The sequence below is a fragment of the Moschus berezovskii genome, chromosome X, assembly GCF_049115385.1.
Source record: "Moschus berezovskii isolate FMDL1 chromosome X, NW_MosBer_1.0, whole genome shotgun sequence".
NCBI lineage: Eukaryota > Metazoa > Chordata > Mammalia > Artiodactyla > Moschidae > Moschus > Moschus berezovskii.
The window spans coordinates 21,568,548-21,593,974 of NC_142488.1; positions in this window are offsets into that span (position 1 = coordinate 21,568,548).

Sequence of the window (25,427 nt, forward strand, 5' to 3'; positions counted from 1 at the left end):
TGGATGTGAAAGTTGGACTGTGAAGAAAGCTGATCGCTGAAGAATTGATGCTTTTGAACTGTGGTGTTGGAGAAGACTCTTGAGAGTCCCTTGTACTGCAAGGAGATCCAACCAGTCCATCCTAAAGGAGATCAATCCTGGGTGTTCATTGAAAGGACTGATGCTAAAGCTGAAACTCCAATACTTTGGCCACCTCATGCGACGAGTTGACTCACTGGAAAAGACTCTGATGCTGGGAAAAGTTGGGGGCGGGAGGAGAAGGGGACGACAGAGAATGAGATGGCTGGATGGTATCACCGACTCGATGGACATGAATTTGAGTGAACTCCGGGAGTTGGTGATGGACAGGGAGGCCTGGCGTGCTGTGATTCATGGGTCACAAAGAGTTGGACACGACTGAGCGACTGAACTGAAAGTTCTTCAGGAACTTCGGCACTCTGTGCCTCAGTTTCCTATTTTGTAAAATAGGGATGATAAATGTTCACATTAAAAGGTTGTTGTGAGGACAATAATAAATAAAAAGCAAGTTAATGTTTACAAAGCACTTGGAGCAGTGCCTTAGCCGTAAGAAGGGACATATGAAGGGATTTGTAATACCAGCAAACTTCTGAGAGCTTAGAATGATCAAAGCTGGAGTCCTATGTGGTTCACAACCCACTGTGACCCTGATTACTTGAGCAATTATAAATATTACTCTAAAATAACCATTTTGGAATACTAATTTGATCATAAATGAAGGCCTTTTAAATGGTCATTTAAAAGGGACTGTATATTAAGATTAAGAATATGTAAATACAGTAGATTTTGTTTTTTTAACCTGAGGCCATCTGATTTTTTAGATAAAATTATTTATATATTATTGATCAGTATATTTCTATGAGCCTTTATGCTCCCATGAGCTAGAAAGTGGTTTCATTCATGCCCACACCTACCCCCACACACACATAATTGTTCCTGTCTCTTAGAGACTATTTTCTCCAGCTCTCCATGCGCTGTTTTGTGTTTTCCTGTGTTTTTAATCATTAGTACAACAAATAATCTGATGTAAGAAACATGCTGTGCCAATAAAATATCCTCACATTCCCTACAAATGATTATGATCATCTTATTTAGAAAAGAGAAACAGAGGGCGAAAACATACACTGCTTTCCTTATATCATGACTATAAACAAATCAACTGGGCTGGCAAATTAGTACCCTTGAATTAAAGGGTGCCTCCTTGTTTTCTGCATCTGTTACCCACCTACCTGTACAGGTGTGCTGTATTGGTTTCCTATCGCTGCTGTATAGAATTAGCACAGACTCAGTGGCTTTCATGGAGAAGGCAATGGCACCCCACTCCAGTACTCTTGCCTGGAAAATCCCATGGACGGAGGAGCCTGGTGGGCTGTAGTCCATGGGGTCGCAAAGAGTCAGCCACGACTGAGCGACTTCACTTTCACTTTTCACTTTCATGCATTGGAGAAGGAAATGGCAACCCACTCCAGTGTTCTTGCCTGGAGAATCCCAGGGACGGGGGAGCCTAGTGGGCTGCCGTCTATGGGGTCGCACAGAGTCGGACACGACTGAAGTGACTTAGCAGCAGCAGCAGCAGTGGCTTTCAACAGCACAAATGTATTATTTTACAGTTCTGAAGGTCAGAAGTCTAAAATAGGTCCTCAGGGCTGTGTTCCGTGTAGGAGGCTCTCAAAGAGAATGTGTTCCTTGCCTTTTTCTGCATCTAGAGGCTGCCTGCATTCACCACCTCATGGCTTTGGCCTCCATTTTCAAAGCCAGCAGTACAGCATCTTCAGTCTCCTCTCACTCTGACTCTCCTGCCTCTCTTCCTTATTTTTTTTTAAACTTTATTTTGCATTGGGGTATAGTGGATAAACAATGTTGTGATAGTTCCAGGTGGAGAGCAAAGGGACTCAGCCATACATGTGGATGTATCCATTCTCCCCTAAACCCCGCTCCCCTCCAGGCTGCCACATAACATTGAGCAGAGTTCCCTGTGCTGTACTGTAGGTCCCTATTGGTTATCTATTTTGAATACAGTAGTCTGTACATGTCCACCCTAAACTCCCTAACTATCCCTTCCCCCCATATTTCCCCCCTGCCTCGTTCCCTTGTGATCACATTGGCCCACCCAGATAATCCCTGATCCTCTCCCTATCTCAAGATCTTTACATAAACCACACCTGCAAAGTCCCTGTTGCCATGCAATCATGACATGATGATGTAACACATTTGCAGGATGTGGATATCTTTGGAGGGGTGTTCTTGTGCCTTGTATCTACCAGAGGTGTTCTCTTGAATAAGACCTTTGGCTCTACTCTACTTAAGAGTTTATGGCTCAGCTGGTAAAGAATCTGCCTGCTATTCGGGAGACTTGGGTTCAGTCCCTGGCTTGGGAAGATCCCCTGGAGAAGGGAAAGGCTACCCACTCTAGTATTCTGGCCTTGGAGAATTCCATGGACTGCATGGGACTGTAAAGAGTCGGACACGACTGAGTGACTTTCTTTTTTTTTTCAGTCTCCCATTTGATTTCTTCTTCTTCTTCTTTTTTTTTACTTTAAATTATTGTATTGTCTTTGCCATACATTGACATGAATCTGCCCTCGTTGTACATGTGTTCCCCATCTTGAACACCCCTACGACTGAGTGAATTTCACTTCATTTCACTACTTAAGAGTTTACAGATAATCAGTGTGATCAATTCCTACCAGTTATTCTCCTCACTTCCCTGACCCCGCTCTTTGACCAAAAGTATTTACATATATTTAAACAAGTCAGATAGCTTTTACTTTTTTTTTCCTTAAATGATGAAAACACCCTGAAATTTAGTGGGAAGAGATTTAATGAGAAAGACACCCCCACACTCTTGAGTCTGTCTGACCGCTACATGAAGGAAGCAGAGCTCAAAGATGAATTCAGCCAAGAATTACATGACACCAAGTGATGACACAGGTCTTTGCAGCCATTTGAGAAAATAGATATGATTTTGTCCTTGGGATTGTTCCTGGGAGAAAACTTAAGAATGTGTACATCTGAATTAGCAAATTTAGAAAGTGGCCAGAGAGAGGTCTTTGGGGTAAGGACGGAGGCTTCCTGGCCTCTGCATTTCCAGTCCTGAGCATAATGCTTGGTTGGTTGGAGTTGATTATTAAATGATTAGTGAATAAATAACTTGTTGAAAGTAGCCAAGGAACAGCTCAGGCCTTGGGAATGATCTGGCCTTTGAAATGCGACCTGTGGGAAAAAATGATGGGTTTAATATCCGCAGGAAGAAGTGAAGCACCACATTGAGTTCTGTTTCTAACTGCTGACTCACATAGCCATTCTTCACCAACTCCTGCTCCCTTGATGCAAAAGAAACCTCTTGTATCACCCTCCTCTGTCCTTTTTTGCAAGATGAAATAGCAGAACTGCTGCTTTGTTTATTTTGCTCACATATTACTATTGTTTAAAGCACGATCTTCAAATTCATTTCTAGCTAAGTGGATTGATTTTTTTTTATTACTCATGCTGGGCAGTTGACAGTAATGATTTATTGCCTCTCTGGGATTTCGGCAGCTCCTTGCAACTCGTGGTTTAATTCACAGTTTCCCTAATGACTTTAGTGTCTGGTGTTTGCTCGAAGAGCTCCTGTGAAGTAAGGTGCCCTTGGGAGTGGCTCACTCCTGGCCCTGGGCTCTGGCCTTCATTCTCTTTGCCCAGCTGTGTGACTGTGGTGATGAGAACTTGGAAACCTGGGAGGTCTGCCACCTTCTCCTTTCCTAGGAGCTGCAGCCACCGCAGTTCTGGGAGTTGAAGTCCAGTCAGCTTAAAAGGAGGCCTCGGTGGAGCTGAGACAAAGAGAGGAGTCACTGTCTGTATCTTAGAGAGATGGCTTACTTTCTATACTTGTATCAAAAATAGCAGCCTACTATACCAGTCTGGTAGCAGGTGTTAGTCCAGGCATTGGCAAACTCCAGGCTGAGGGCTAAATTTGGGTGGGTACCTGTGGTTGTGAATTAAGTTAAAGTAGAACACAGCTATGCCCTTTCATTTACCCAACACTAATGGCTGCTTTTCATGCTGCGGTGGCAGAGTTGTCACACAGAGACAGTGTGGCCTATAAAACCCATAAGGCCTTTTTAGAAACTGTTTGCCAATCCTTAGTCCACTTAATCTTTACAATATGAAGTAGATTTTCTTTTTTTTTTTTCATTCATTTTTTCCCTTTCTTTCTGGCCATGCTGTGTGGTTTGTAGTATCTTAGTTCCCTGACCAGGTATCAAATCTGGGCCCTCGGCAGTGAAAGTGCAGAGTCCTAACCAGTGGACTGCTAGGAATTCCCTGAAGTAGATTTTCATAATAGCAATACCATTTCATGTAAGAGGAACCTGAGACTCTGAGATGATAATGTAATGTGCCAAGGTCTTAGAGCTAGTAAGAGGGGGAGAGGCAGAATTATAGCTCAGGTTGTCAACCATACACTGCTTTGGAAAGTTACTTGGAGAATGTGGTAATTGCTGAGCCTGTCATATTACCATGTCCTATTACTTTCCATCCTCACAAGGTTTTGCTTTGTGAAATCTTTCCAGATTATATAAATGTCAGGTGTCTAATGGCTTCATAGAACTTAGATTTTTAACTCACTCACTACTGTCTACTGACTGATCAAGCCATTTGTTGGTCTGGACTACTGGTTCTCACTCTTGGCTCCACAGTGGAGTCACTTCAGAAGCTCTGAAAGTACTGACACCATGTCCCATGGCTCCCAAGTTCTGTCGTAATTGGTCCAGAATATAGCCTGGGCATGGGAACTTTTAGAAATGCCCCATGTGGATGAACCAGAGGAATGGGATGGAGAAGGAGGTGGGTGGGGGGTTCAAGACGGGGAACACATGTACACCCGGGGAAGATTCATGTCATTGTATGGCAAAACCAATACAATAATGTAAAGTAATTAGCCTCCAATTAAAATAAATAATTAAAAAAAGAAAAAAAAAAGAAATGCCCCATGTGATTCTAATACGCAACTAAGGTTAAGAATCACAAGTATAGACACTTGTAAGTCCAGCCCTAAAAGATGGTGGTCATAATACAAGATCTTCTCTAGTAAGTCCTGTTGGTGACCCCCAATGGCAAGAAATATTCTGTACACTATTTTGTAATGATGAGGACAGTTACATTACATTCATCTTTTTTTTGTACAATTATGCTGATATGTGTGTGTGTGTGTGTGTGTGTGTGTAGGCGTCCCTGAATGACTGAGCACCAGCACATATGTGTGTGTGTGTGTGTGTGTGTGTATATATTTTTGTCCTGGGAGAGAGGAGACACTCAGAATTGGAGAGAAATAGTCAAAAAATTGAACATTTTCAGAATGGCTTTTTATTCAAGTCCATTCATTTGAAAGCTGCAGTACACTTCTACGAAATGTATATTTTGAGTTTCTTCATGTTTTAACCTTTCAGTTCAGTTCAGTTCAGTCGCTCAGTCGTGTCCGACTCTCCGTGACCCCATGAATCACAGCACGCCAGGCCTCCCTGTCCATCACCAACTCCCAGAGTTCACTCAAACTCATGTCCATCGAGTCGGTGATGCCATCCAGCCATCTCATTCTCCGTCGTCCCCTTCTCCTCCCGCCCCCAACCTTTCCCAGCATCAGAGTCTTTTCCAGTGAGTCAGCTCGTCGCATGAGGTGGCCAAAGTATTGCAGTTTCAGCTTTAGCATCAGTCCTTCCAATGAACACCCTTTACTGAAGGGCAAATTAAATAATGGCTGATTGAGACTCACGGGGTCTGTTCACTGATGGCTGCCTCATGGAATTACCTCATAATCATTCCTAGCAACTGTGGAGCAAGCCCTCACGGGGGACCCAGCGGCCCTGCTGGTGCCTCCTCTCCCCGAAAGTACACCTTCATCACAGTGCCTGGGAAAACAGAATCACAGCCGGGACGCCACATAAATATCTCATGCCTCAGATTCTTTCCACTGTTTCTATTTGCACTGATGATGGAGCCAATGTTGTTAAAACAGTGTGAGACTGAACACTTACCCACGAGCCGAGTTCCACAAGCTGTCTGTACTGGCTGGTACATCACTCCAGTCAGAATAATGAAATTATTAAACATCAGAGAGGTTTACAAGATTTTTCTGCACTATCAAAGGTCACACATATTTCTTAGAGGCTTCAAGAGAGAAGTGGGGTATGTACATAAAATAGCAGAGATGTTGGGCAGGTTTATGTCTGCGCTGAAGTGGCTCCCCCTTTTCCTTTCTTAGGCATGATGGTCAAAGGAGCACAGGCATTGTTCTGTGCTCTGACTTGTGGAAAGGAAATGTATGTCCTAGAATGGAACATGGGAGATTTATAGGATGTTAACGTGTCAAGTCTTAGTAACCTCTCAAAAAGGCCACTTGTGAAGTCAGACTGTCATCAGTCACAGAAACCAATGCATCCGTCTTCTGAGAAATCCCTCAGAAATATCTTCCAGAAAGATTATGAAAGATGAAAAATCTCAATACAGTGAAAAGGTATTCCATGTTTGTGAATTTTTGCTGCTTCTGGCAACTTCTGAACTCTCCCTCGATTGAGAAATGACAGAATGATACATGCATAGAATCTATTGAAGAAAATACTAAAATTGATTAAAGGCAGCTGTTTAAGGGTCGATGATTGCATATTTATGAAACTCACCCATCAAAATGGGGCCACACTAACTGCATTTGTTAAAACACACTCCTACAACAGCAAGGGGCAGACTTGGGCTCAGTTTGCTAAAGTTAGATAAAACTTCCTAAGATCAGCCCAGCAAACCAGCCTGACTCTAATATTGTAGAAAAGTGGTTTATAATGTCACCAAAGGCAAGTCTATACAATGTTGAAAGATATAGATGGAAAAGAATCTAATCAGAATCTAATCAAATGTTAAGTCTAATGGTTGACTGGAAATTTTGGTCGTTGGCATCTTTTGTGTGTCAGACACAATCAGTGTTCAAAGTTGGGGACATGTTTTGTTGTTGCATAGTAAGTGAAATTGAAATCTCAGCTCATATGGACTGCTTTAACTGAATCAAACCACCTTTGACTAACTGCATCAATTTTATAGGTAACAGAATATAAGAACCCAGAGAAGGTGGAGTGCAGGTTCTCTTTGACCCTTGTTGCTTGATTGGATTCCCTCAAATTCTGCACAGTTGCTTACATTTCCCCATTAATCCTGTGCATCACAGGCCCAAACAGTAAATATCTTCATGGTACAGCAAAAAAGCGCTATGAAAAGAGTAGTGATTAAGAATGGATGAAAACAACAGATAAAAATTTGAAGAGCTTTCACGTTCTGTGTCCTGTTATCCTTCCAGTCCATGCAATAGGCTGGGAAATCAGTCCCCATCTGAGCTGTAGTGGATCAGGCCACTTACTTATCTCTGAGTCATTCACTGAAAGAAGAGTTCATGCAGCATATCATCACACTGTAGAAAATTTTAAGTTCCAGCACTGGTCACTTGATGCAAAGAGCTGATTCATTAGAAAAGACCCTGATGCCGGGAAAGATTGAGGGCAGGAGGGAAAGGGGCAACAGAGGATGAGATGATTGAATGGCATCATCAACTCAATGGACATGAGTTTGAGCAAACTCCAGGAGATAGTGAAGGACTTTGAAGCCTAGCATGCGGCAGTCCCTGGGGTCACAAAAAATTGGATACGACTGAATGACTGACTGAATAACAAACAACAATACCTGAATGACCTAGTCCTTTTCCCTATATTCTGCAATTTAAGCCTGAGTTTTGCAGTAAGGAGCTTATAATCTGAGCCATGATGAGCTCCAGGTCTTGTGTTTGCTGACTGTATAGAGCTTCTCCATCTTTGGCTTCAAAGAACATAATCAATCTGATTTCGGTGTTGGCTGTCTGGTAATGTCCATGTGTACAGTAATCTCTTGGATTGTTGGAAAAGGCTGTTTGTATGAACAGTGTTTTCTCTTGACAAAACTGTTAGCCTTTGTTCTGCTTTATTTTGTACTCAAAGTCCAAACTTGCCTGTTGTCCAGGTATCTCTTGATTTTCTACTTTTGCATTCCCAAGTTCATTTTTTTTTTGGTAGTTCTAGAAGGTCTTGTAGGTCTTCATAGGACTGATCAACTTCAACCTCTTTGGCATCATAGTTGGGGCATAGGCTTGGATTACTGTGATATTGAATGATTTGCCTGGAACAAACCAAGATCATTCTGTCATTTTGAGATGCACCCAAGTACTGCATTTCAGACTGCATTGTTGACTATTAGTCTCTTCCATTTCTTCTAAGGCATTCTTGCCCATAGTAGTAGGTATAATGGCCATCTGAATTAAGTTTGCCCATTCCTGTCCATTTTAGTTTACTGATTCCTAAAGATGTTGATGTTCATTTTTGCTGTCTGCTGCTTGACCACATCCAATTTACTTTGATTCACAGGACCTAGCATTCCAGGTTTCTATGAAATATTGTTTTTTACTGCATCGGACTTTACTTTCACCACCACATATGTGCACAACTGAGTGTCATTTCTCCTTTGGCCCAGCATCTTCATTCTTTCTGGAGCTATTAGTAATTGTCTTCTGCTCTTTCCCAGTAGCATGGACACCTTCTGACCTGGGGGGCTTATCTTCCACTGTCATATATTTTTGCCTTTTCATACTGTCCATGGGCTTCTCAATGTAGAATACTGGAGTGAGTTGCCATTTCCTCCTCCAGTGGACCACATTTTGTCAGAACTCTCCACTATGACCTGTCCATCTGGGTGGCCCTGCACAGCATAGCTCATAGTTGCATTGAGTTACACAAGCCCCTTTGCCATGACAAGGCTGTGATCCAAGATGGGGATATAGATATAGAGCTTATAAATAAATTTACATCATCTGAGGATATGTGTTAGCAGCATTTTTATGGATAGGTGTGTACAATCAAAATGTTTGGAGATCACTTAAAGAAAACAACAAATGACCAGGAATCATTGTGCAGAATAAGCAGAGCCCAGACTTTCTTTTCACCCTTTCTTTAAAGGCAGCTATTGGTCTTTCACAGCCCAGGTTAAACTGCTCTCTGGTAAGCAGGGAAGCTTTATTCTCTGATAACTTTGACTGAGACTTAAATTGTTCATATCCCTGTTAGCTGATAACATTCCCTTCTGATATAGTATTTGATTGTTTTAGTCACACTGCCCTTTATTGCTTTCTGATGTTTTCATCTGCAATGATCTTGTCTTTCCAAGTAGACATAGGTTGTTCTGGAGCTAGACTTAATCTAGTACCTTTTTTACTGACAGTGCTGGAAAAATAGGGAGTATCCCATGGAAATTTCTGGACTAAACCCTCTTTACTATTTAAGGTGTGGTCAAAGTACCCGAAGCATCAGCATCACCTGGGAGCTTCAAGAGCACAAAACACTTTGCACTGTCCTTTCTCCCTTGTGCGCTTCTCTCATTTCTCCAGTGTTTCTCAAATTTTAATGTGTGTGAACCACCTGAAGGGTGGGAGGATCTTGTTAAAATGCGGATTCTGACTCAGTAGTTCTCAGTGAGACCCAAGATTCTGATTTTAACAAGTTCTCAGGCGCCTCTGGTCTGGGACCCACACATTCAGGTTGAAGGCCCTAGAACTGTACTGTCCAATATGGTAGTCCCAGCCACATGGAGCTGTGGAGCCCTGGATACATGGGATTTTGAAGCTTAATGTGGAAGGAAGAATGGAAAATATCTCATTACTAATTTAAAAATATTGGTTATATGTTGCAATGATGATATCTCAGATATGTTGAATAAAATATTGTGTCACATTTAACTTATCTTTTTTACATTAAAAAAAATTCAATATGTTTTTCATTTGGCTATGCCTTGTCTTAGTTGCAGCATGTGGGATCTAGTTCCCTGACCAGGGATTGAACCCAGGCCCCCTGCTTTGAGAGCACAGAATCTTAACAACTGGACCACCAGGGAAGCCCTCTTTTTTATATGTTTAATGATGCTACTAAAAAACCTGAAAGTACATATGCAACTTGTATTTCTACTGGAGAGTGCTGCTCTAGAAGCCTTCCCTAGTGCTCTTAAACACAGTTATCCATTGAGCGTCCACCTCCAGTTCATTCTGCTATGGTAGCACCAGTATAGGGGGAGCTGAAAGAAAATTTGTAATGATAAATTACAAGACCATCCTCAGCGAGGTGTTTTTCCTCACAAAAGTATATACTCTAGCAAAGCTGTTTGTTACTCAACATTTTGAGATTTTGTCAGCATTTAGGATTTCTGTAGATATGTGTGATTCATAACATAGGCCTCCTCCTACATGAATGAATATGCATGTAAAATATTAGAGTAACCATCTGTGATTAGCTTCTTGACAAATACAGATTATGGATGAGAATGCTGTTATATCCACAGTATAACGTAATTGTCCTCCAGTTCTTGGATGGTCTCCATTTTTTCAGTTTTTTTTTTTTTCCCACATTTCAGTTTTGTAAAGTTTCTTTTGAAATGTCTTCATACCCAATGATTCTTTCCTTGGCTGTGTCATGAGCCCTACTCGTCAACCCACTAAAGGCATTTTTAATTTTTTGTTACAGTGTTTTTGATTTCTAGCATTTTTTGATTCTTTCTTAGAATTTCCATCTCTGTACTTACATTACCTGTCCTTGAATGTTGCCTCCTTTTCCCATTAGAGTGCCTAGTGCATTAATCATAGTAATTTTAAACTCCCGGTCTGACAATTCTAACATCATTCTCATATCTGAGTCTATATCTGATGCTTGCTCTGTTTCTTCAAATTTTTTTTTGCCTTTTACTATGCTTTCTTGTTTTTTTTTTTTTTGAATGCTGAATATGATGTATTGGTAAAAGTAACTGAGGAGGTAAACAGAACTTGACATAGTGGTATGGAGTGAGGGGAGAGGAAATGTTTTGTAGTTTTATGATTCGGTCTCATTCTCTAACTAAGCCTGGTGCCCTGGACTGTGAACTTCACCAGTCAATCTTAGTTACCCACTCCCTCCGCTATCTCTTTAGGTGAGACCAGAGAGGCCTAGATTTGCTTGGCCCTCTCCCCTCAGGCCAGTTAAACCCTGGTAAAATGATTTCTGAAAAAATCATTTCTTTTAAGGACAAGCCTTAAGAGCAGAGTGCTCTGGTGTATTTCAAAATGCCTACTTTTCTTCTCCTCTTGTTGGAAGCACCAGGAGATTTTCTTGTTTTCATCATGAGAACTGCTAGGGCTCCTGGAGGTAAAACCCAGAAAAGTGTGGGAACTCCATAAGGCTTGGCCCCTGGGAGTTCTTAACTCTCAAACTTGTCCACACTGAACCTCCAGCAGTTTATCATTTACAGTTCAGGTTTTCCTACTCCACAGGGGTTCCCTTGGAGATTCTGCACATGAGTTTATGCTCTGGTGCATTGCAATTTTCTATATTTGCCTGTCTGCCTCTCCAGTTTTAGGGGGAAGTACTTTGGCCACCTCATGAGACGAGTTGACTCACTGGAAAAGACTCTGATGCTGGGAAAGGTTGGGGGCGGGAGGAGAAGGGGACGACGGAGAATGAGATGGCTGGATGGCATCACCGACTCTGTGGACATGAGTTTGAGTGTACTCCGGGAGTTGGTGATGGACAGGGAGGCCTGGCGTGCTGTGATTCATGGGGTCGCGGAGAGTCGGACACGACTGAGCGACTGAACTGAACTGAACTGAGTTTGCCCTCTGACTGCAGTTCTTTGGTGGATATAAGAGAAGCCATTTTCAGTTTATTAAATTTTTTCTTGTTGTGTGGATGGGAATGATGACTTCCAAATGCTTTACATGCCAGACTAGAAACCAGAAGTTACCAAAATGTATTGTATAGCTAGGAAGGACCCAGGTGTAATTTGCAGAATAAAGCAAAAGTTTCATCAAAGTGTAATGTTGGCTGGGATAAGAAGATAAATGTCAGATTAGTGATTTTGATTCAAGAGTGAATTTTTCATTTGTTAGTCTTTATTCTTAAAATTGGTGAGCACATATACCATTTTTTATATTATTTACAGTTACAGTCCATGTTATAACTATGAATAGCTACTGTGTTTTTAAATTAACTATACATTTTGACTGTGAAGTTCGTTTTTCTTCAAAACCGTCTGCTGTTCAAAGGGATCTTGTATTCATTGTAAGTGGCAGGATTGAATATGGTATTGCAAAACATTTTAGATGTTCTTTTTTAAGGTTTCATAGTCTTGTGTGTGTGTGTGTGTATGTGTGTGTGTGTGTGTATTGTGTTGAGGGGGAGGAAGGTGGAGGGTAGTGGATAATCATAGGTTTTGGATTTTTTTCAAGTTGCCACACATCTAGAGTTTTGGTTGGTGCTAATGCTGGCAACCAAGCTGATTTTTTCTTCTTGAAAGAGTAAATCTCCTAGTATGATGTTGGGCAAGTCATTCATTCTCTTTATGCATCAGTTTTTTAAATTTATAAGGTGGAATTAATAACTACCTGCCTGTTCATACAGTTGTGAACATGAAAGGGGTAAATTTGTGTACAACACTTAAAACTATGCTTAGCAGATAGTGAGTGCTATATATGAGCTCTTATTTTTGTTTTTTTTTTTTGAGTTTTGAAAAATATATTCCTAAAATCCTCCTAGGTATGGCAGGAAGGATCAGGCTCATGGACAGGCTCACTTAGTTCCACTGTTCCTCTGCTGTGTGCCCGCTTTAGTGTGTTAGTTATAGGGCTGCTGCTACATGTAGGTCCATTCATCCTTTCACTCACTCTGTCATTCAGTAAATACATATGGAGTAGCTATTCTGTATCATACACTAGAGTAGACTCTGGGAAGATGATAGTAAACAAGACACTGCTGAACCCTCAGAAAGAGAACTAGAGAAGCCAACTGATTGACAGTTACTTAAGGTGCATTGTGATATGTCCTCTGTATGGGTAGGTGTGAGAACAGTGGTGGCTCCAGAGTTTGTATATAAATGGCAATCTTATTAGAAATGGAAGGGGCTAGACACTCGTTTTAAAATTGTATTAGCATTGCAAGACTATCATGTCAGTAGCTGGAGAGTGGCTGATAGATGCTTCCTAGAGAAAGTGGTGGATAAAATGAGACATGAAAATATGAGTAGGAGGCATCTAGGCAGGGAAGTGAAAGTCGCTCAGTCGCGTCTGACTTTGTGACCACATGGACTATACAGTCCATGGAATTCTCCAGGCCAGAATACTGGAGTAGGTAGCCTCTCCCTTCTCCAGGGGATCTTCCCAAGTCAGGGATCAAACCCCCATTGTGGGTGGATTCTTTACCAGCTGAGCCACAAGGGAATCCCAAGAATACTGGAGTGGGTAGTCTATCCCTTCTCCAGCTGATCTTCCCAACCCAAGAATTGAACAAGGGCATTGCAGGCAGTTTCTTTACCAACTGAGCTATCAGGAAAGGCAGGGAAGGGTATTTGCCAAATATGTACAGTTTGGTTATCTATACCATATCACTCACTACCCCAACACTTAGGGGTATAAAATATCAATCTTTTTAAAAAAGATTGATTTATTTGTCACTGTGCACAGTCTTCGTTGCTGTGCATGGGCCTTCTCCAGTTGCAAAGAGCAAGCGCTACTCTATAGATAACAGTGCACAGGCTTCCTGGGTTCTAGAGCACAGGCTCAGTAGTTGTGGTGCCTGGGTCCAGCTTCTCCATGGCATGTGGGATCTTCCAGGATCAGGGATAGAACCTGTGTCCCCTGCATTGGCAGGCAAATTCTTATCCACTGTGCCACCAGGGAAGCTACAACAATTTTTTTTTAATGTCATGGATTCAGTGGGTCAGCAGCTGGGGTGGGGCATGATGGAAAGGGATTATTTTTGTTCTATGATTTCTGGTTTTTCATCTGGGAAGACCTCATTGGCTGGGTGACTTGCCAGATGGTGGCTGGAATCACCTAGAGGCTTTCCCCCTCATATGTCTAGGGTAACTCAGTAGCTGGGCCAAGAAGGACTGTTGACCACAGGACCTGCACATGGCTTGGGCTTCTTACAGAGAGCATCCAAAAAGGAAGCTACAATGCTTCTTATAAATTGGCCCTTGGAAGTCACACAGATGCCTTGGTGGCCATGTTTGGAAAGTTCAGTTCATCATACCATACTAACAGAGCCTGGTATGTTTGGGAAAACAGTAAGTTCACTCTGATTGGAGCATAATATTTCCTGGACAACTTTATTTTTCTCCTTTTCTAGGAGCTGTATTCTACAGAAGGATAGTCTTTTGACTCTCTAATAGCCTATTGTATTGGAGAGTCCATGGGCTATTGAATCAACAAGGCCTGGTTCACTTAACTTCTTTTTTTCTGTATTCATTGTACAGATTTAAGAGAGAAATAATTTTATTATAAATAAAAGACATTATATATTGGGTAGTATTTTTGCATTCCCTTTTGTTAATTTTTGAAGCAGTGAATGTTTAATCTTTCTCTCTAAAACACAATAAAAATAAAGTTACTATTTCCTTTGGGAGCTTTGATTGATTTTTTTTTTTTTTTTACTTTCTGAGTGTCCACCGTCCTCACAGGAATATTCTCTATTTTACCTCTGGTGCTTCAAAATGGATGAATGTGTAGATATTCTGGTGAATATAGTTTTCACTTTTATATCTTTTTTTATTTTTCAGTTCTTGAAAAATGGTATTAATATACTATTCTTATGGTGTTGCTATATTTCTTCAAAATGTTTTATGGAACTCTTCCCTTCTAATTCTGATAAACTAAAAATCCTGCCCTTTGAACAGTGAAAGAAAGAAATATTTTCTTTCAATGGCTCTTAAGTTAAATAAGTTCTTCTAGCCCTAGTATAAAACCTCAGAGGAATAGGGCAGATCTCTCTGACCTAGAACATGGAGGGCTGAGTTAGAAATATTTTGAATCCTTTTTATTGTGCAATGTTTTGGAATTTATTGTTTTCGTTGGTCGTCTTTATATTTATTATCATTACTTCTGCAAAACACTGTTCAAATGCAAGATTCTGAATGTCATGATATTCATCTTATTCCTTTATATGAAGAAGTAGTTAATTTTAACCTGACTCCGCATTTTTAATTCTATAATGTATAACCCTGCACCTTTTATAGTAACTCGTCACTTGAGGTAGAAGCCGATAACATTGCTGAATGCTCTCCATGACCCAGATTCACCCTAGGCATTCACCATATTGTGACCTCTACCTCCTAAATTTCTTTCAAATACATTATTTACTACTGTGCACATGTGTTTTCTCTCTTTCTTTCTCTGTCTCTGTTTCTCTCCCTCAGTGTCTCTTCCCATAGTCATGGGAAGAACAAGGCTTTTGGAACCACAGAGTGAGTCCTGGGCTTAGTATCAGCTCTAACACTGTGACCTGAGGTGAGCTTGTCAAACTCTGATTCTCAAGTCTGTATCTGTAAGTTGCAGATGGCAGTGTCTGCCTTGTAGTATTTTGTGATAAATGAGCTAGGAGTTACAGAGTATCTGGAACATAGTGGCCCCATCCTTGATTATAAATGTTGGCTCCCCTCTTACATCCTTATCCCTTCTCTCCATAACTATTCGACTGAACTCCAATCAGGATTTCTGCCTTGTTAATTTCTTTTGTCTGTAATTAAGCATAGACCTCTCATGACATTTGAAACCTTTCATGATTTAGCAGCTGTAGGGGTTAAAGCAATTGCTTAAAACAACCTTTTAATTTTATATCTCACAATTCTGTGGGTTGGACAGTTCTCTGGCTGGCTTCTTTGGGGATCTCTAAAGTCAGATAGCAACTGAAGCTGCCTGGCTTCTTTGGGGATCTCTAAAGTCAGATAACAACTGAGGCTGCCATATCCATGATGACTGAATTCATATATCTAGCACCTTGGCTTGGACAGCTCTGTTCAGCAGGGACGCTAGGGACCCAGGACTCTATGATCTCTCCACCTGGCTTTTCTTTGTGATGTCTGCAGCATGGTGACCAGACCTCTTATGTGATAGTCCAAGTCTCTGTAAATTATAAAACAGAAGCAGTCAGGTCTTCTTAGAGCTGACGTGTGGAACTACACAGGTCACTTCTACTGCATTTTACTGGAGACAAAGGAACCCCAAGGCTAGTCCAAATTTACTGTGGGAGAAGATGACACAAGAGACTGTTTATGGGGAGGCCAGGTGCATTGAGGCGCCAGTTACCAAGCAACAAATTCCTTTTATTCTTTTAAATTTTTATCTTCCACATTTCTTGCCAGTGTACTCTGTACTCCAAGTATACAAAGGCTCTCAGATAGCTGGGGTATGTACATGTAAGAGGTAGGTGGTAGGGTACACTGCTTTGCAGATGCTACTCCCATCGTCTGAAATGCCTTTTCTTACATAGATGTAAAACTTCTCCATTTGTGCATGCATGCTACATCGTTTCAGTCGTATCTGACTCTTTTTGACCCCATGGACCATAGCCCGCCAGGCTCTTCTGTCCATGGGATTCTCCAGTTAAGAATACTGGAGTGGGATGCTGTTTCCTCCTCCAGGGGATCTTCCCAACCCAGGGATCAAACCCATGTCTCTTATGTCTCCTGCACTGGCAGGCGGGTTCTTTACTACTGGCACCATCTGCGAAGCCCCAAAACTTCTCCAAAACTAAAATGTTTACCTCGTCTGTGAGGTCTTCCTTAACTCGCATGGAGAGTCCTTCCTATTGTACTATATGAATATATTTTATATTAACCTTACAGCATTTGTCAGCTTGTTGGGGTCTATCTCTCAAATAGTATTTGAGCCTCTCAAGGGCACAGCTCTGTCTTTTTTACTGACTGATACCCAGTGTTTTAATCTTGATTCTTCCAGAAACAGACTTGAGACAAGACTTTGAATGCAAGTAGGTTCTTTGGAAGGTGATTCCGAGAAGCTCAGTGAGTGAGTGGGAAGAAGGCAGGCAATGGAGAATGTATTAATGAGCAGGTTACTATTGCGGGCTCCTGGGGTTGACCTCACTGGGGACTTGTGGGATGCTTTACAGAACTCTTGTCAGACATGTCTCACTCAAGGGTGAGGATGTTGGTATGTTTATCCACCAACTCCCAGCCTTCATTGATTGAGGGCTTTCAGTTCTTGGTGTTTGGACCTGCACTGTAGTTGAGCTTAGCTCAAGAATACCCTCAGGTGCAAAATCAGGTGGTTGCCAAAAAAAAAAGGCATGAGTATTCAAGGGCATGGGGAGATCTAAGGAGGGGGTGGATGGGACATCTAGACCTTCTGCAACAGCCAATCTGAAAAAACTGCATGTAACCAAGACACATAGGTTGAATGACATCCATAAACGAGCAAGGGAAGCTCGTAGGAGTTGTTTTGGTGAGACTCAAATCAAGAATTAAAGTACCTTTTCTTAAATATGTTTTGTTTGAGGACACATCTTTGAAAATCAGAACTTGAAGTGTCCACTAGTGTACTCAGTATTCTTATTTACCCTCTCTGAAATACTTTCAGCTTTCCTGAAAGGCTAAAATATCCCATGCCACATTATCAGAGTATTAATACACAGTGGTAGCTGGTGTCTTGTTTTGGAATGCATTGCATCTGAGATGGGATCCTTCCACTCTAGAGGAAGGGGCTTGAGGGATTAGGACAGGTTACATTGGCGGGAGATCAGTGAAAGGTCTTGGCATAAGTTGCGGTAATACATGTACTGAGGCATCAGTTCATGTTACTTGCAATTTATTATTTTTTAAAAAGTTTATTTATTTTAATTGAAGGATAATTACTTTACAATATTGTGATGGCTTTTGCCATACATCAACATGAATTGGCCATAGGCATACATGTGTCCCCTCGATCCTGAACCCTCCCTACCACCTCCCTCCCCACCCCATCCCTCCAAGGTTGTTCCAGAGCACTTTTATTTCTATATTTAGTTCGATCATTGACAGACTTCTGCCAAGATTCTACTCCATTTTATTTTTACTTTTTTATAGTCATTTCCTTTAGGCCACTTGTGTCCAGAACCTGTAAAGTTACTTTAAAAATTATAAACAAGAATTCAGAAAGTTAATTCACATAGAGTGGAACCTCCAGAAAAGAATGATGTTGAGAAATGATATATTTATTAATGTTCAGACAAGCACAACTCCCTGGACTTATTCAACACAGTTGGGAGGATGTGACTTGATTTATAAATGAATCTGTGCGGTAAAGGCTTTTAAAGAAACTGAGGCTCTCAAACTTAGGTGAATGTCGGAATTACCTTGAAGCTTGTCACAAATAAGAAACCCACCCTCCTGTAATATATATTTAATATACAAACCAGATAAGTCTGAAGATCTTGCAGGTTTGAGAATTGCTATATAAAAGGCAAGTAAACTAGTTAGCCTGCCAGAATGAAATTTCAGTTCAGTTCAGTCACTCAGTCATGTCCGACTCTTTGTGACCCCATGGACTGCAGCACGGCAGGCCTCCCTGTCCATCACCAACTCCTGGAGTTTACTCAAACTCACGTCCATTGAGTCGGTGATGCCATCCAACCATCTCATCTTCTGTCATCCGCTTCTCCTCCTGCCTTCAATCTTTCCCAGCATCAGGGTCTTTTCAAATGAGTCAGTTCTTCACATCAGGTGGCCAAAGTATTGTCTGCCTAGATTACTAGCTCCTTGTGGCCTGAGGCCATGTTTCATATTGACTTGGCTTCCCCTATAGCACTGGTTCGGGGTTCAGTACATAGTGAGCTGTCAGTAAGTACTTGCTGATGACAACTAGTTTTTAAAACTAGCCTATTTGTCTTATACGTGATCAGTGGAGGAAAGGTAGTCTAAGAAATGGGAAATCTGGTGTAACTATTAAACATTTCTGCTGTTGTCTTGATGGATTTGCAATTTGGCATTTTGATGGAATGTTGAATTGTTCACTTAAGGGTAGTGGAAGGGACCTACCATGTATTAAGTGTCTTTCAGTGACAAATGCATTCTATGGGTTATCTCATTTAATTCTCACAACAATCCTATGCAGAAGGACTATTATCCTCATTCTGTAGATGGGAAAAGTCTTCACTGGTGGCTCAGTGGTAAAGGAATCTGTCTGCAATGCAGGAGACGCGAGTTTGATCCCTGGGTCGGAAAGATCTCATAGAGGAGGAAATGGCAACCCTCTCCAGTGTTCTTGCCTGGGAAATCCCATGGACAGAGGAGCCTGGGCTACAGTCCATGGGGTCACAAAGAGTCAGACATGATTTAGTGAGTAAACAACAACAACAGATGGGAAAATACTTTCTTTTTAAAAAAAATTATTTAATTTTTAATTGGAGGAAAATTTCTTTACAATGTTTTGTTGGCTTCTGCCATACAATAGTGTAAATCAGCCGTAATTATACATATATCACCTCCCTCTTGAACCTCCCTCCCCTCCCCCTTCCCACCCCTCTAAGTCATCACAGAGCACCAGGCTGGGCTCCCTGTGTTACACAGCAGCTTCTCACCAGCTATCTATTTTTCATATGGTACTGTGCATAGGTTGATGCTACTTTCTCCATTTGTCCCACTCTTTACTTCTCCCACTGTGTCCACAAGTCTGTTTTCGATGTCTGTGTCTCCATTCCTTTCCTGTAAAAAGGTACATCAGTATCATTTTTCTGGATTACATGTAAGTGTTAATATATTTGTTTTTCTCTTGCTGACTTACTTCACTCTGTGTAACTAGGCTCTAGGTTCATCCACCTTATTAGAACTGACTCGAATGCATTCCTTTTTATGGCTGAGTAATATTCCATTGTATATATGTATCACATCTTCTTTATCCATTCCTCTGTTGCTGGGCATCTATGTTGCTTCCATGTCCTAGCTGTTGTAAACAGTGCTTCTATGGACACTGGAGTACATGTGTCTTTTTCTAATATGGTTTTCTCAGGGTACATGCCCAGTAGTGGGATTGCCTGGGTTGCATGGTAGTTTTACTCCCAGTTTTTGTTTTAGAGAAGTTTCCATACTGTTCTCCACAGTGGCAATGTCCATTTACATTCCCACCAACAGTGCAAGAGGGTTCCCTTTTTCCACATTCTCTCCAGCAATTTTTGTTTGTAGATTTTTTGATGATGGCCATTCTGACTTGTGTGAGGTGATACCACATTGTGGTTTAGATTTGCTTTTTTCTAATAATTAGTGATGTTGAGCATCTTTTCATGTATTTACTGACCATCTGTATGTTGTGGATAAGTTTCTATTTAGGTCTTCTGACCATTTTGAAAAACAATTTCTAGAAGTTAAGTAACTTGTGCAAAGTTATACAGCAAGTAAGTGATAGAGCTGTGATTACAGTCCAAGTTCACCTAGTCCCTTCCAAGCAAAAGTCCAGTGTAAAGTGGCACTTTATAGGGGGATGGGGAAGAGGAGAGGAAAAGTTTGGTTCTTTTTTAGCCTGACAGAAGTGGAGTGAAGTCCTTGGCTATAAACTGAGCTATAAGAAGCAACACATACTAGCTTTTCAAAAAAAACTGGAGTTGAACAAAATGAATGGACTAAGTAAAATTGAGATGAGTGAGAGTTTAGAGCAACTACAATAAATAGAATTCTCATGTTCAAGAGGGATTTAGAAAGGTATTAGGAGGTAGAATTGCAAGAGTTGACACAAGAAGACGTCAAGATATATATGGGGATTTCAGTTCTATTGGAGGTCAAAATGAGAATACTTTTTGAGTAGCATCAAAGGGAACATGAAAAGTTGTCTCAGAGATAAGAGAAATGTGAGAATTGCAAGGCATGGATCATTCCAAGATTGCTGGCTTGGGACCTTTGGGGATAAAGGGAATTAGGACTGGTTACATTTAAACTCCATCCTGAAAATTGTCCTGAAGCAGAGAAGGATGTCAAAGTCAGGCAGGTCATCTGATAAGAGACCAGAGTATGTGCCAAGGGGTATGCTTGAATCACATGTTATCATAGCCAGAGTTGCATCCTTAGTTGCTGTTCATCGTGAGAAATCTAAGTGTAAAGTTAGCAAGGAACCAACAGAACACTTGCTTAGAAGGATGGGCAGAGTGTCAAGAGCTTTAAAGAATGTCAAAGGCACATTTCACTTCATGGTTCTCTTGCTATTTATAAAAGCTGTCACTTGCATTTTATAGCAGTGGTCCATGCTTTCTTTTCTTTGTCACCTCCTTCCCTCTTCATGTTTTGTTTTGTTTCTCTTATATAATAGAAAAAACCATGTCTGATGGCAAATTTGCCTCCCAAGGCTCAAAAGAGGATGTCATCTGGGGTGACCCTAGAGAAGCCAGGTTAGGTGGATTCTTATAATTTCTTCTGGTGTTTACTGGCAGGATTGCTCATGAAACCTCTTTCCTTAACCCCATCCCTTCAGTATCTACAATATTCCATACTCATTCCACTGTCTGCCTGAATTTGTTCCCTCTTAATGTGTTTCCTTTTTTGATGCCTGGGAGTCCCATGACTCTAGCTGGAGAATTTCATCATAAAAAAGATGACCTTTCCTCTTACTCTTAAAAACACATCATTTAAACCCTCCTTGACCTGATGGAGGAAATCTGTAAGGGCATGAAGTAAAGAAAACCACTTAGAACAGATGTTTGAGGAGTAAGAATTGGCTCCTGGAAAGTTACAATGGTAAAGAACATGCCAGAAGCAGAACAGTTGCTAATTCATCTATCAATTAACCAGTGAAACTGGAAACTCCATGAATGCAGGATCCACATTTGTGTTATTCATTGCAAAAATTTTCTTCTTTATAGAAAATTTCCTGGCACATAATAGGTTCTCAACAATTATTTGGTGAATGAATGAATGAAGACCTTCAGTCATAACCACTATATGCCATTACAATAATTTAGATCCATGAGGATGGCCAATTCCACATTCACGTTACACTTAGAGTCTAGTTTTCTACATGTCATTCACCTTCTTGTGTTATTGTCATGTATCCCTCTCACCTTCTTTATTTTAAGCATCATAAAGGGCAAGGACATCAATAAATGTCACTATCCTCAAGATCTCAATTCCTAGCATAATGATCTGTATGTAGTAGGAAAATAGCACATGTTTTATAAATTAAATAGCTTCCATCATAATAATATGACTTAAAAAGGAAACTTTTAGACATCTGCAAGCAATATTCTAAAAGATTTTTGGATCAGACTTGAAAAGATAATAGAAACCGACCTTGAACTGATAGATACTACTACTCTCCAGTGGAAACTAAAAATTCTAGCTGGATACTGATGATGACTGGTTTATTGGCATCTTAGTTGAACAAATGTAGGTTAAATTTTGAAAGGATATATTCTAGTAATAAAAACTGGCAGAAGATCAGTTTTTGATGGTCTAAAGCTTCCACAGTTGGTGAAATATTTGCAAGGGTATTGGAAAGATATGACAGTTCATTTTTTTAAGGAAAGGATTTAGATCAAGTCTCTTCTTGGGGCAGACATGGATTACCACTTCCAGAGGGGATATATTAAGGTCTACTAGATACGTGATGTTTTCTGCTTATTGCTTGTTCTATAAATATGTCTTGTAAATTATGCCACAAGAGGAATGACACAAGTCTGCTTGTGTCAAACAATAGAAATCAAAATGTATGGCAGATAAGTATACCAATCTGCTGCCTGATTTTATCAGAGGTCAAAGTGTACAGATGATTAGTAATGAGGGTGGCTCAGAGATGATTACATCAAGAGGAAGTCAAGTGATTGCTTAGGGTCCTGATTTTGGAGCCAGACAAGTTGGGTTCCAATCCTGATTCTAAAACATACTGCTGATGTCACCTCATTCAGGTTACTTAACCACCTTGTGCCTCAGTTTTCAGCTCTGTAAAATGAAGATAATAGTAATCCTCCTCATCTCATCAAGTGTCATGAGGGTTATGTGAGTTAATGTCTGTAAAGCACTCAGTACCTGACATGTAATAATGCCAGATATGTGTTTTCTGTGATCATTAGCTTAAGACCTCAATTTTCACTGAAGAAACAGAGGTCCAGAGTCATAAATTACTGCCTATGAGCCCACAGAGCCTGGGCCAGAACCAGAACTTAGCTCTGCTCAGCCCCAGTTCAGGGCTCTTTTTACTCTGCCATGACATCTTGCTATGTAAATGAAATGATATCAGTAAACCCCAAGACATAGGAATTTCTTTCTTTCTTTTTTTTTTTTTGGCTGCACTGGGTCTTTGTTGTGGCACACAGGCTGTTTGTTGCAATCTGTGGGCTTCTCCAGTTGCAGTGTGTGGGCTTAGTTACCCCGTGGCATGCGGGATTTTAGTTCCCTAACCAAGGATTGAACCTGCATCCCCTGCATTGGAAGGTAGATTCATAACCACTGGACCACCAGGAAAGTCCCTGTAGGAATTTTCTGAATGTACCATTTGTTTCTTTTCTTTTATGGTAACAATCAGTGATAGTTATGAATAGTACCAAGAAGTGTTAATACATATTAATCCTTTGGCCTTAGGTGTTGTTGCAAATATGTTGGTGCTCCACCCTTCTTTTGTCCACTCCCTGGACCAGTGTATGCTGGTCCTTCTTCAGGCATCTGTGACTCACTGCTTACAGGCTTCTCCCTGACCTTTGCAAGGGAAGGCCAGAAACATCCAAGAGTGAATGTCCCCTCAGGAATAGTCCTCCCTATCAATGATGGAAAGGGTTTGAAGAATAAATTCCCCAACTCCTTGCCCTTCAGATGAGCTAACACTGAAGCTTGTTCTTCACTCTCTCAGGAGCCCCGAGCAGGAATCAGCCTGAAAATCACAAGGTACACACTTGCTCACTGACAGTACTTCCATAATTGGTTGCTAGCTTTTCCCATCTCATTTCCTTAATCTACTAGTATTTTTTGGAGTCACTGTTAGATGAATTATTGCATTGAGCAATAAGTTCATTCAGGTTTTTATAACATTGTATGGAAAAACCTAAACGAACTTTTTGGCCAGCAAAACTTGTTGTTATTTTTCAGTAACTCAATCATATCTGACTTTTTGTGCTCCCATGAACTGTAGCACACCAGACGTCCCTGTCCTTCACCAACTCCCAGAGCTTGTTCAAATTCATGTTCATTGAGTTGGTGATGCCATCCAACCATCTCATCCTCTGCCGTCCCCTTCTTTTCCTGCCTTCAGTCTTTCCCAGCATCAGGGTCTTTTCTAATGAATCAGTTCTTTGCATCAGGTGGCCCAAACATTGGAGCTTCAGCTTTAGCATCAGTACTTCCAAAGAATATTCAAGATTGATTTCTTTTAGGATTGACAAGTTTGATCTCCTTGCAGTCCAAGAGACTCTCAAGAGTCTTCTCCAGCACCACAGTTCAAAAGCATCAATTCTTCGGTGGTCACCTTTCTTCACGGTCCAACTTTCACATCCATACATGACCACGGGAAAAACCATAGCCTTGACTAGACGGACCTTGGTTCGCAAAGTAATGTCTCTGCTTTTTAATATGCTATCTAGGTTGGTCATAACTTTCCTTCCAAGGAGTAAGCGTCTTTTAATTTCATGGCTGCAATCAGCATCTGCAGTGATTTTGGAGCCCAAAAAAATAAAGTCTGACACTGTTTCCACTGTTTCCCCATCTATTTCCCATGAAGTGATGGGACAAGATGCCATGATCTTTATTTTCTGAATGTTGAGCTTCAAGTCAACCTTTTCACTCTCCTCTTTCACTTTCATCAAGAGGTTTTTGAGTTCCTCTTCACTTTCTGCCATAAGGGTAGTGTCATCTGCATATCTGAGATTATTGATATTTCTCCCAGCAATCTTGATTCCAGCTTGTGCTTCTTCCAGCCCAGCGTTCCTCATGATGTACTCTGCATATAAGTTAAATAAGCAGGGTGACAATATACAGCCTTGACGTACTCCTTTTCCTATTTGGAACCAGTCTGTTGTTCCATGTCCAGTTCTGACTGTTGCTTCCTGACCTGCATACAGGTTTCTGAAGAGGCAGGTCAGGTGGTTTGGTATTCCCATCTCTTTCAGAATGTTCCACAGTTTATTGTGATCGACACAGTCAAAGGCTTTGGCATAGTCAATGAAGCAGAAATAGATGTTTTTCTGGAACTCTCTTGCTTTCTCCATGATCCAGCGGATGTTGGCAATTTGATCTCTGGTGCCTCTGCCTTTTCTAAAACCTGCTTGAACATCTGGGAGTTCACGGTTCACATATTGCTGAAGCCTGGCTTGGAGAATGTTGAGCATGACTTTACTAGCATGTGAGATGAGTGCAATTGTGCGGTAGTTTGAGCATTCTTTGGCATTGCCTTTCTTTGGGATTGGAATGAAGACTGACCTTTTCCAGTCCTGTGGCCACTGCTGAGTTTTCCAAATTTGCTGGCATATTGAGTGCAGCACTTTCACAGCATCATCTTTCAGGATTTGAAATAGCTAAACTTGAATTCCATCACCTCCACTAGCTTTGTTCGTAGTTTGGGCTCTCTAAGGCCCACTTGACTTCTCATTCCAAGATGTCTGGTTCCAGGTGAGTGA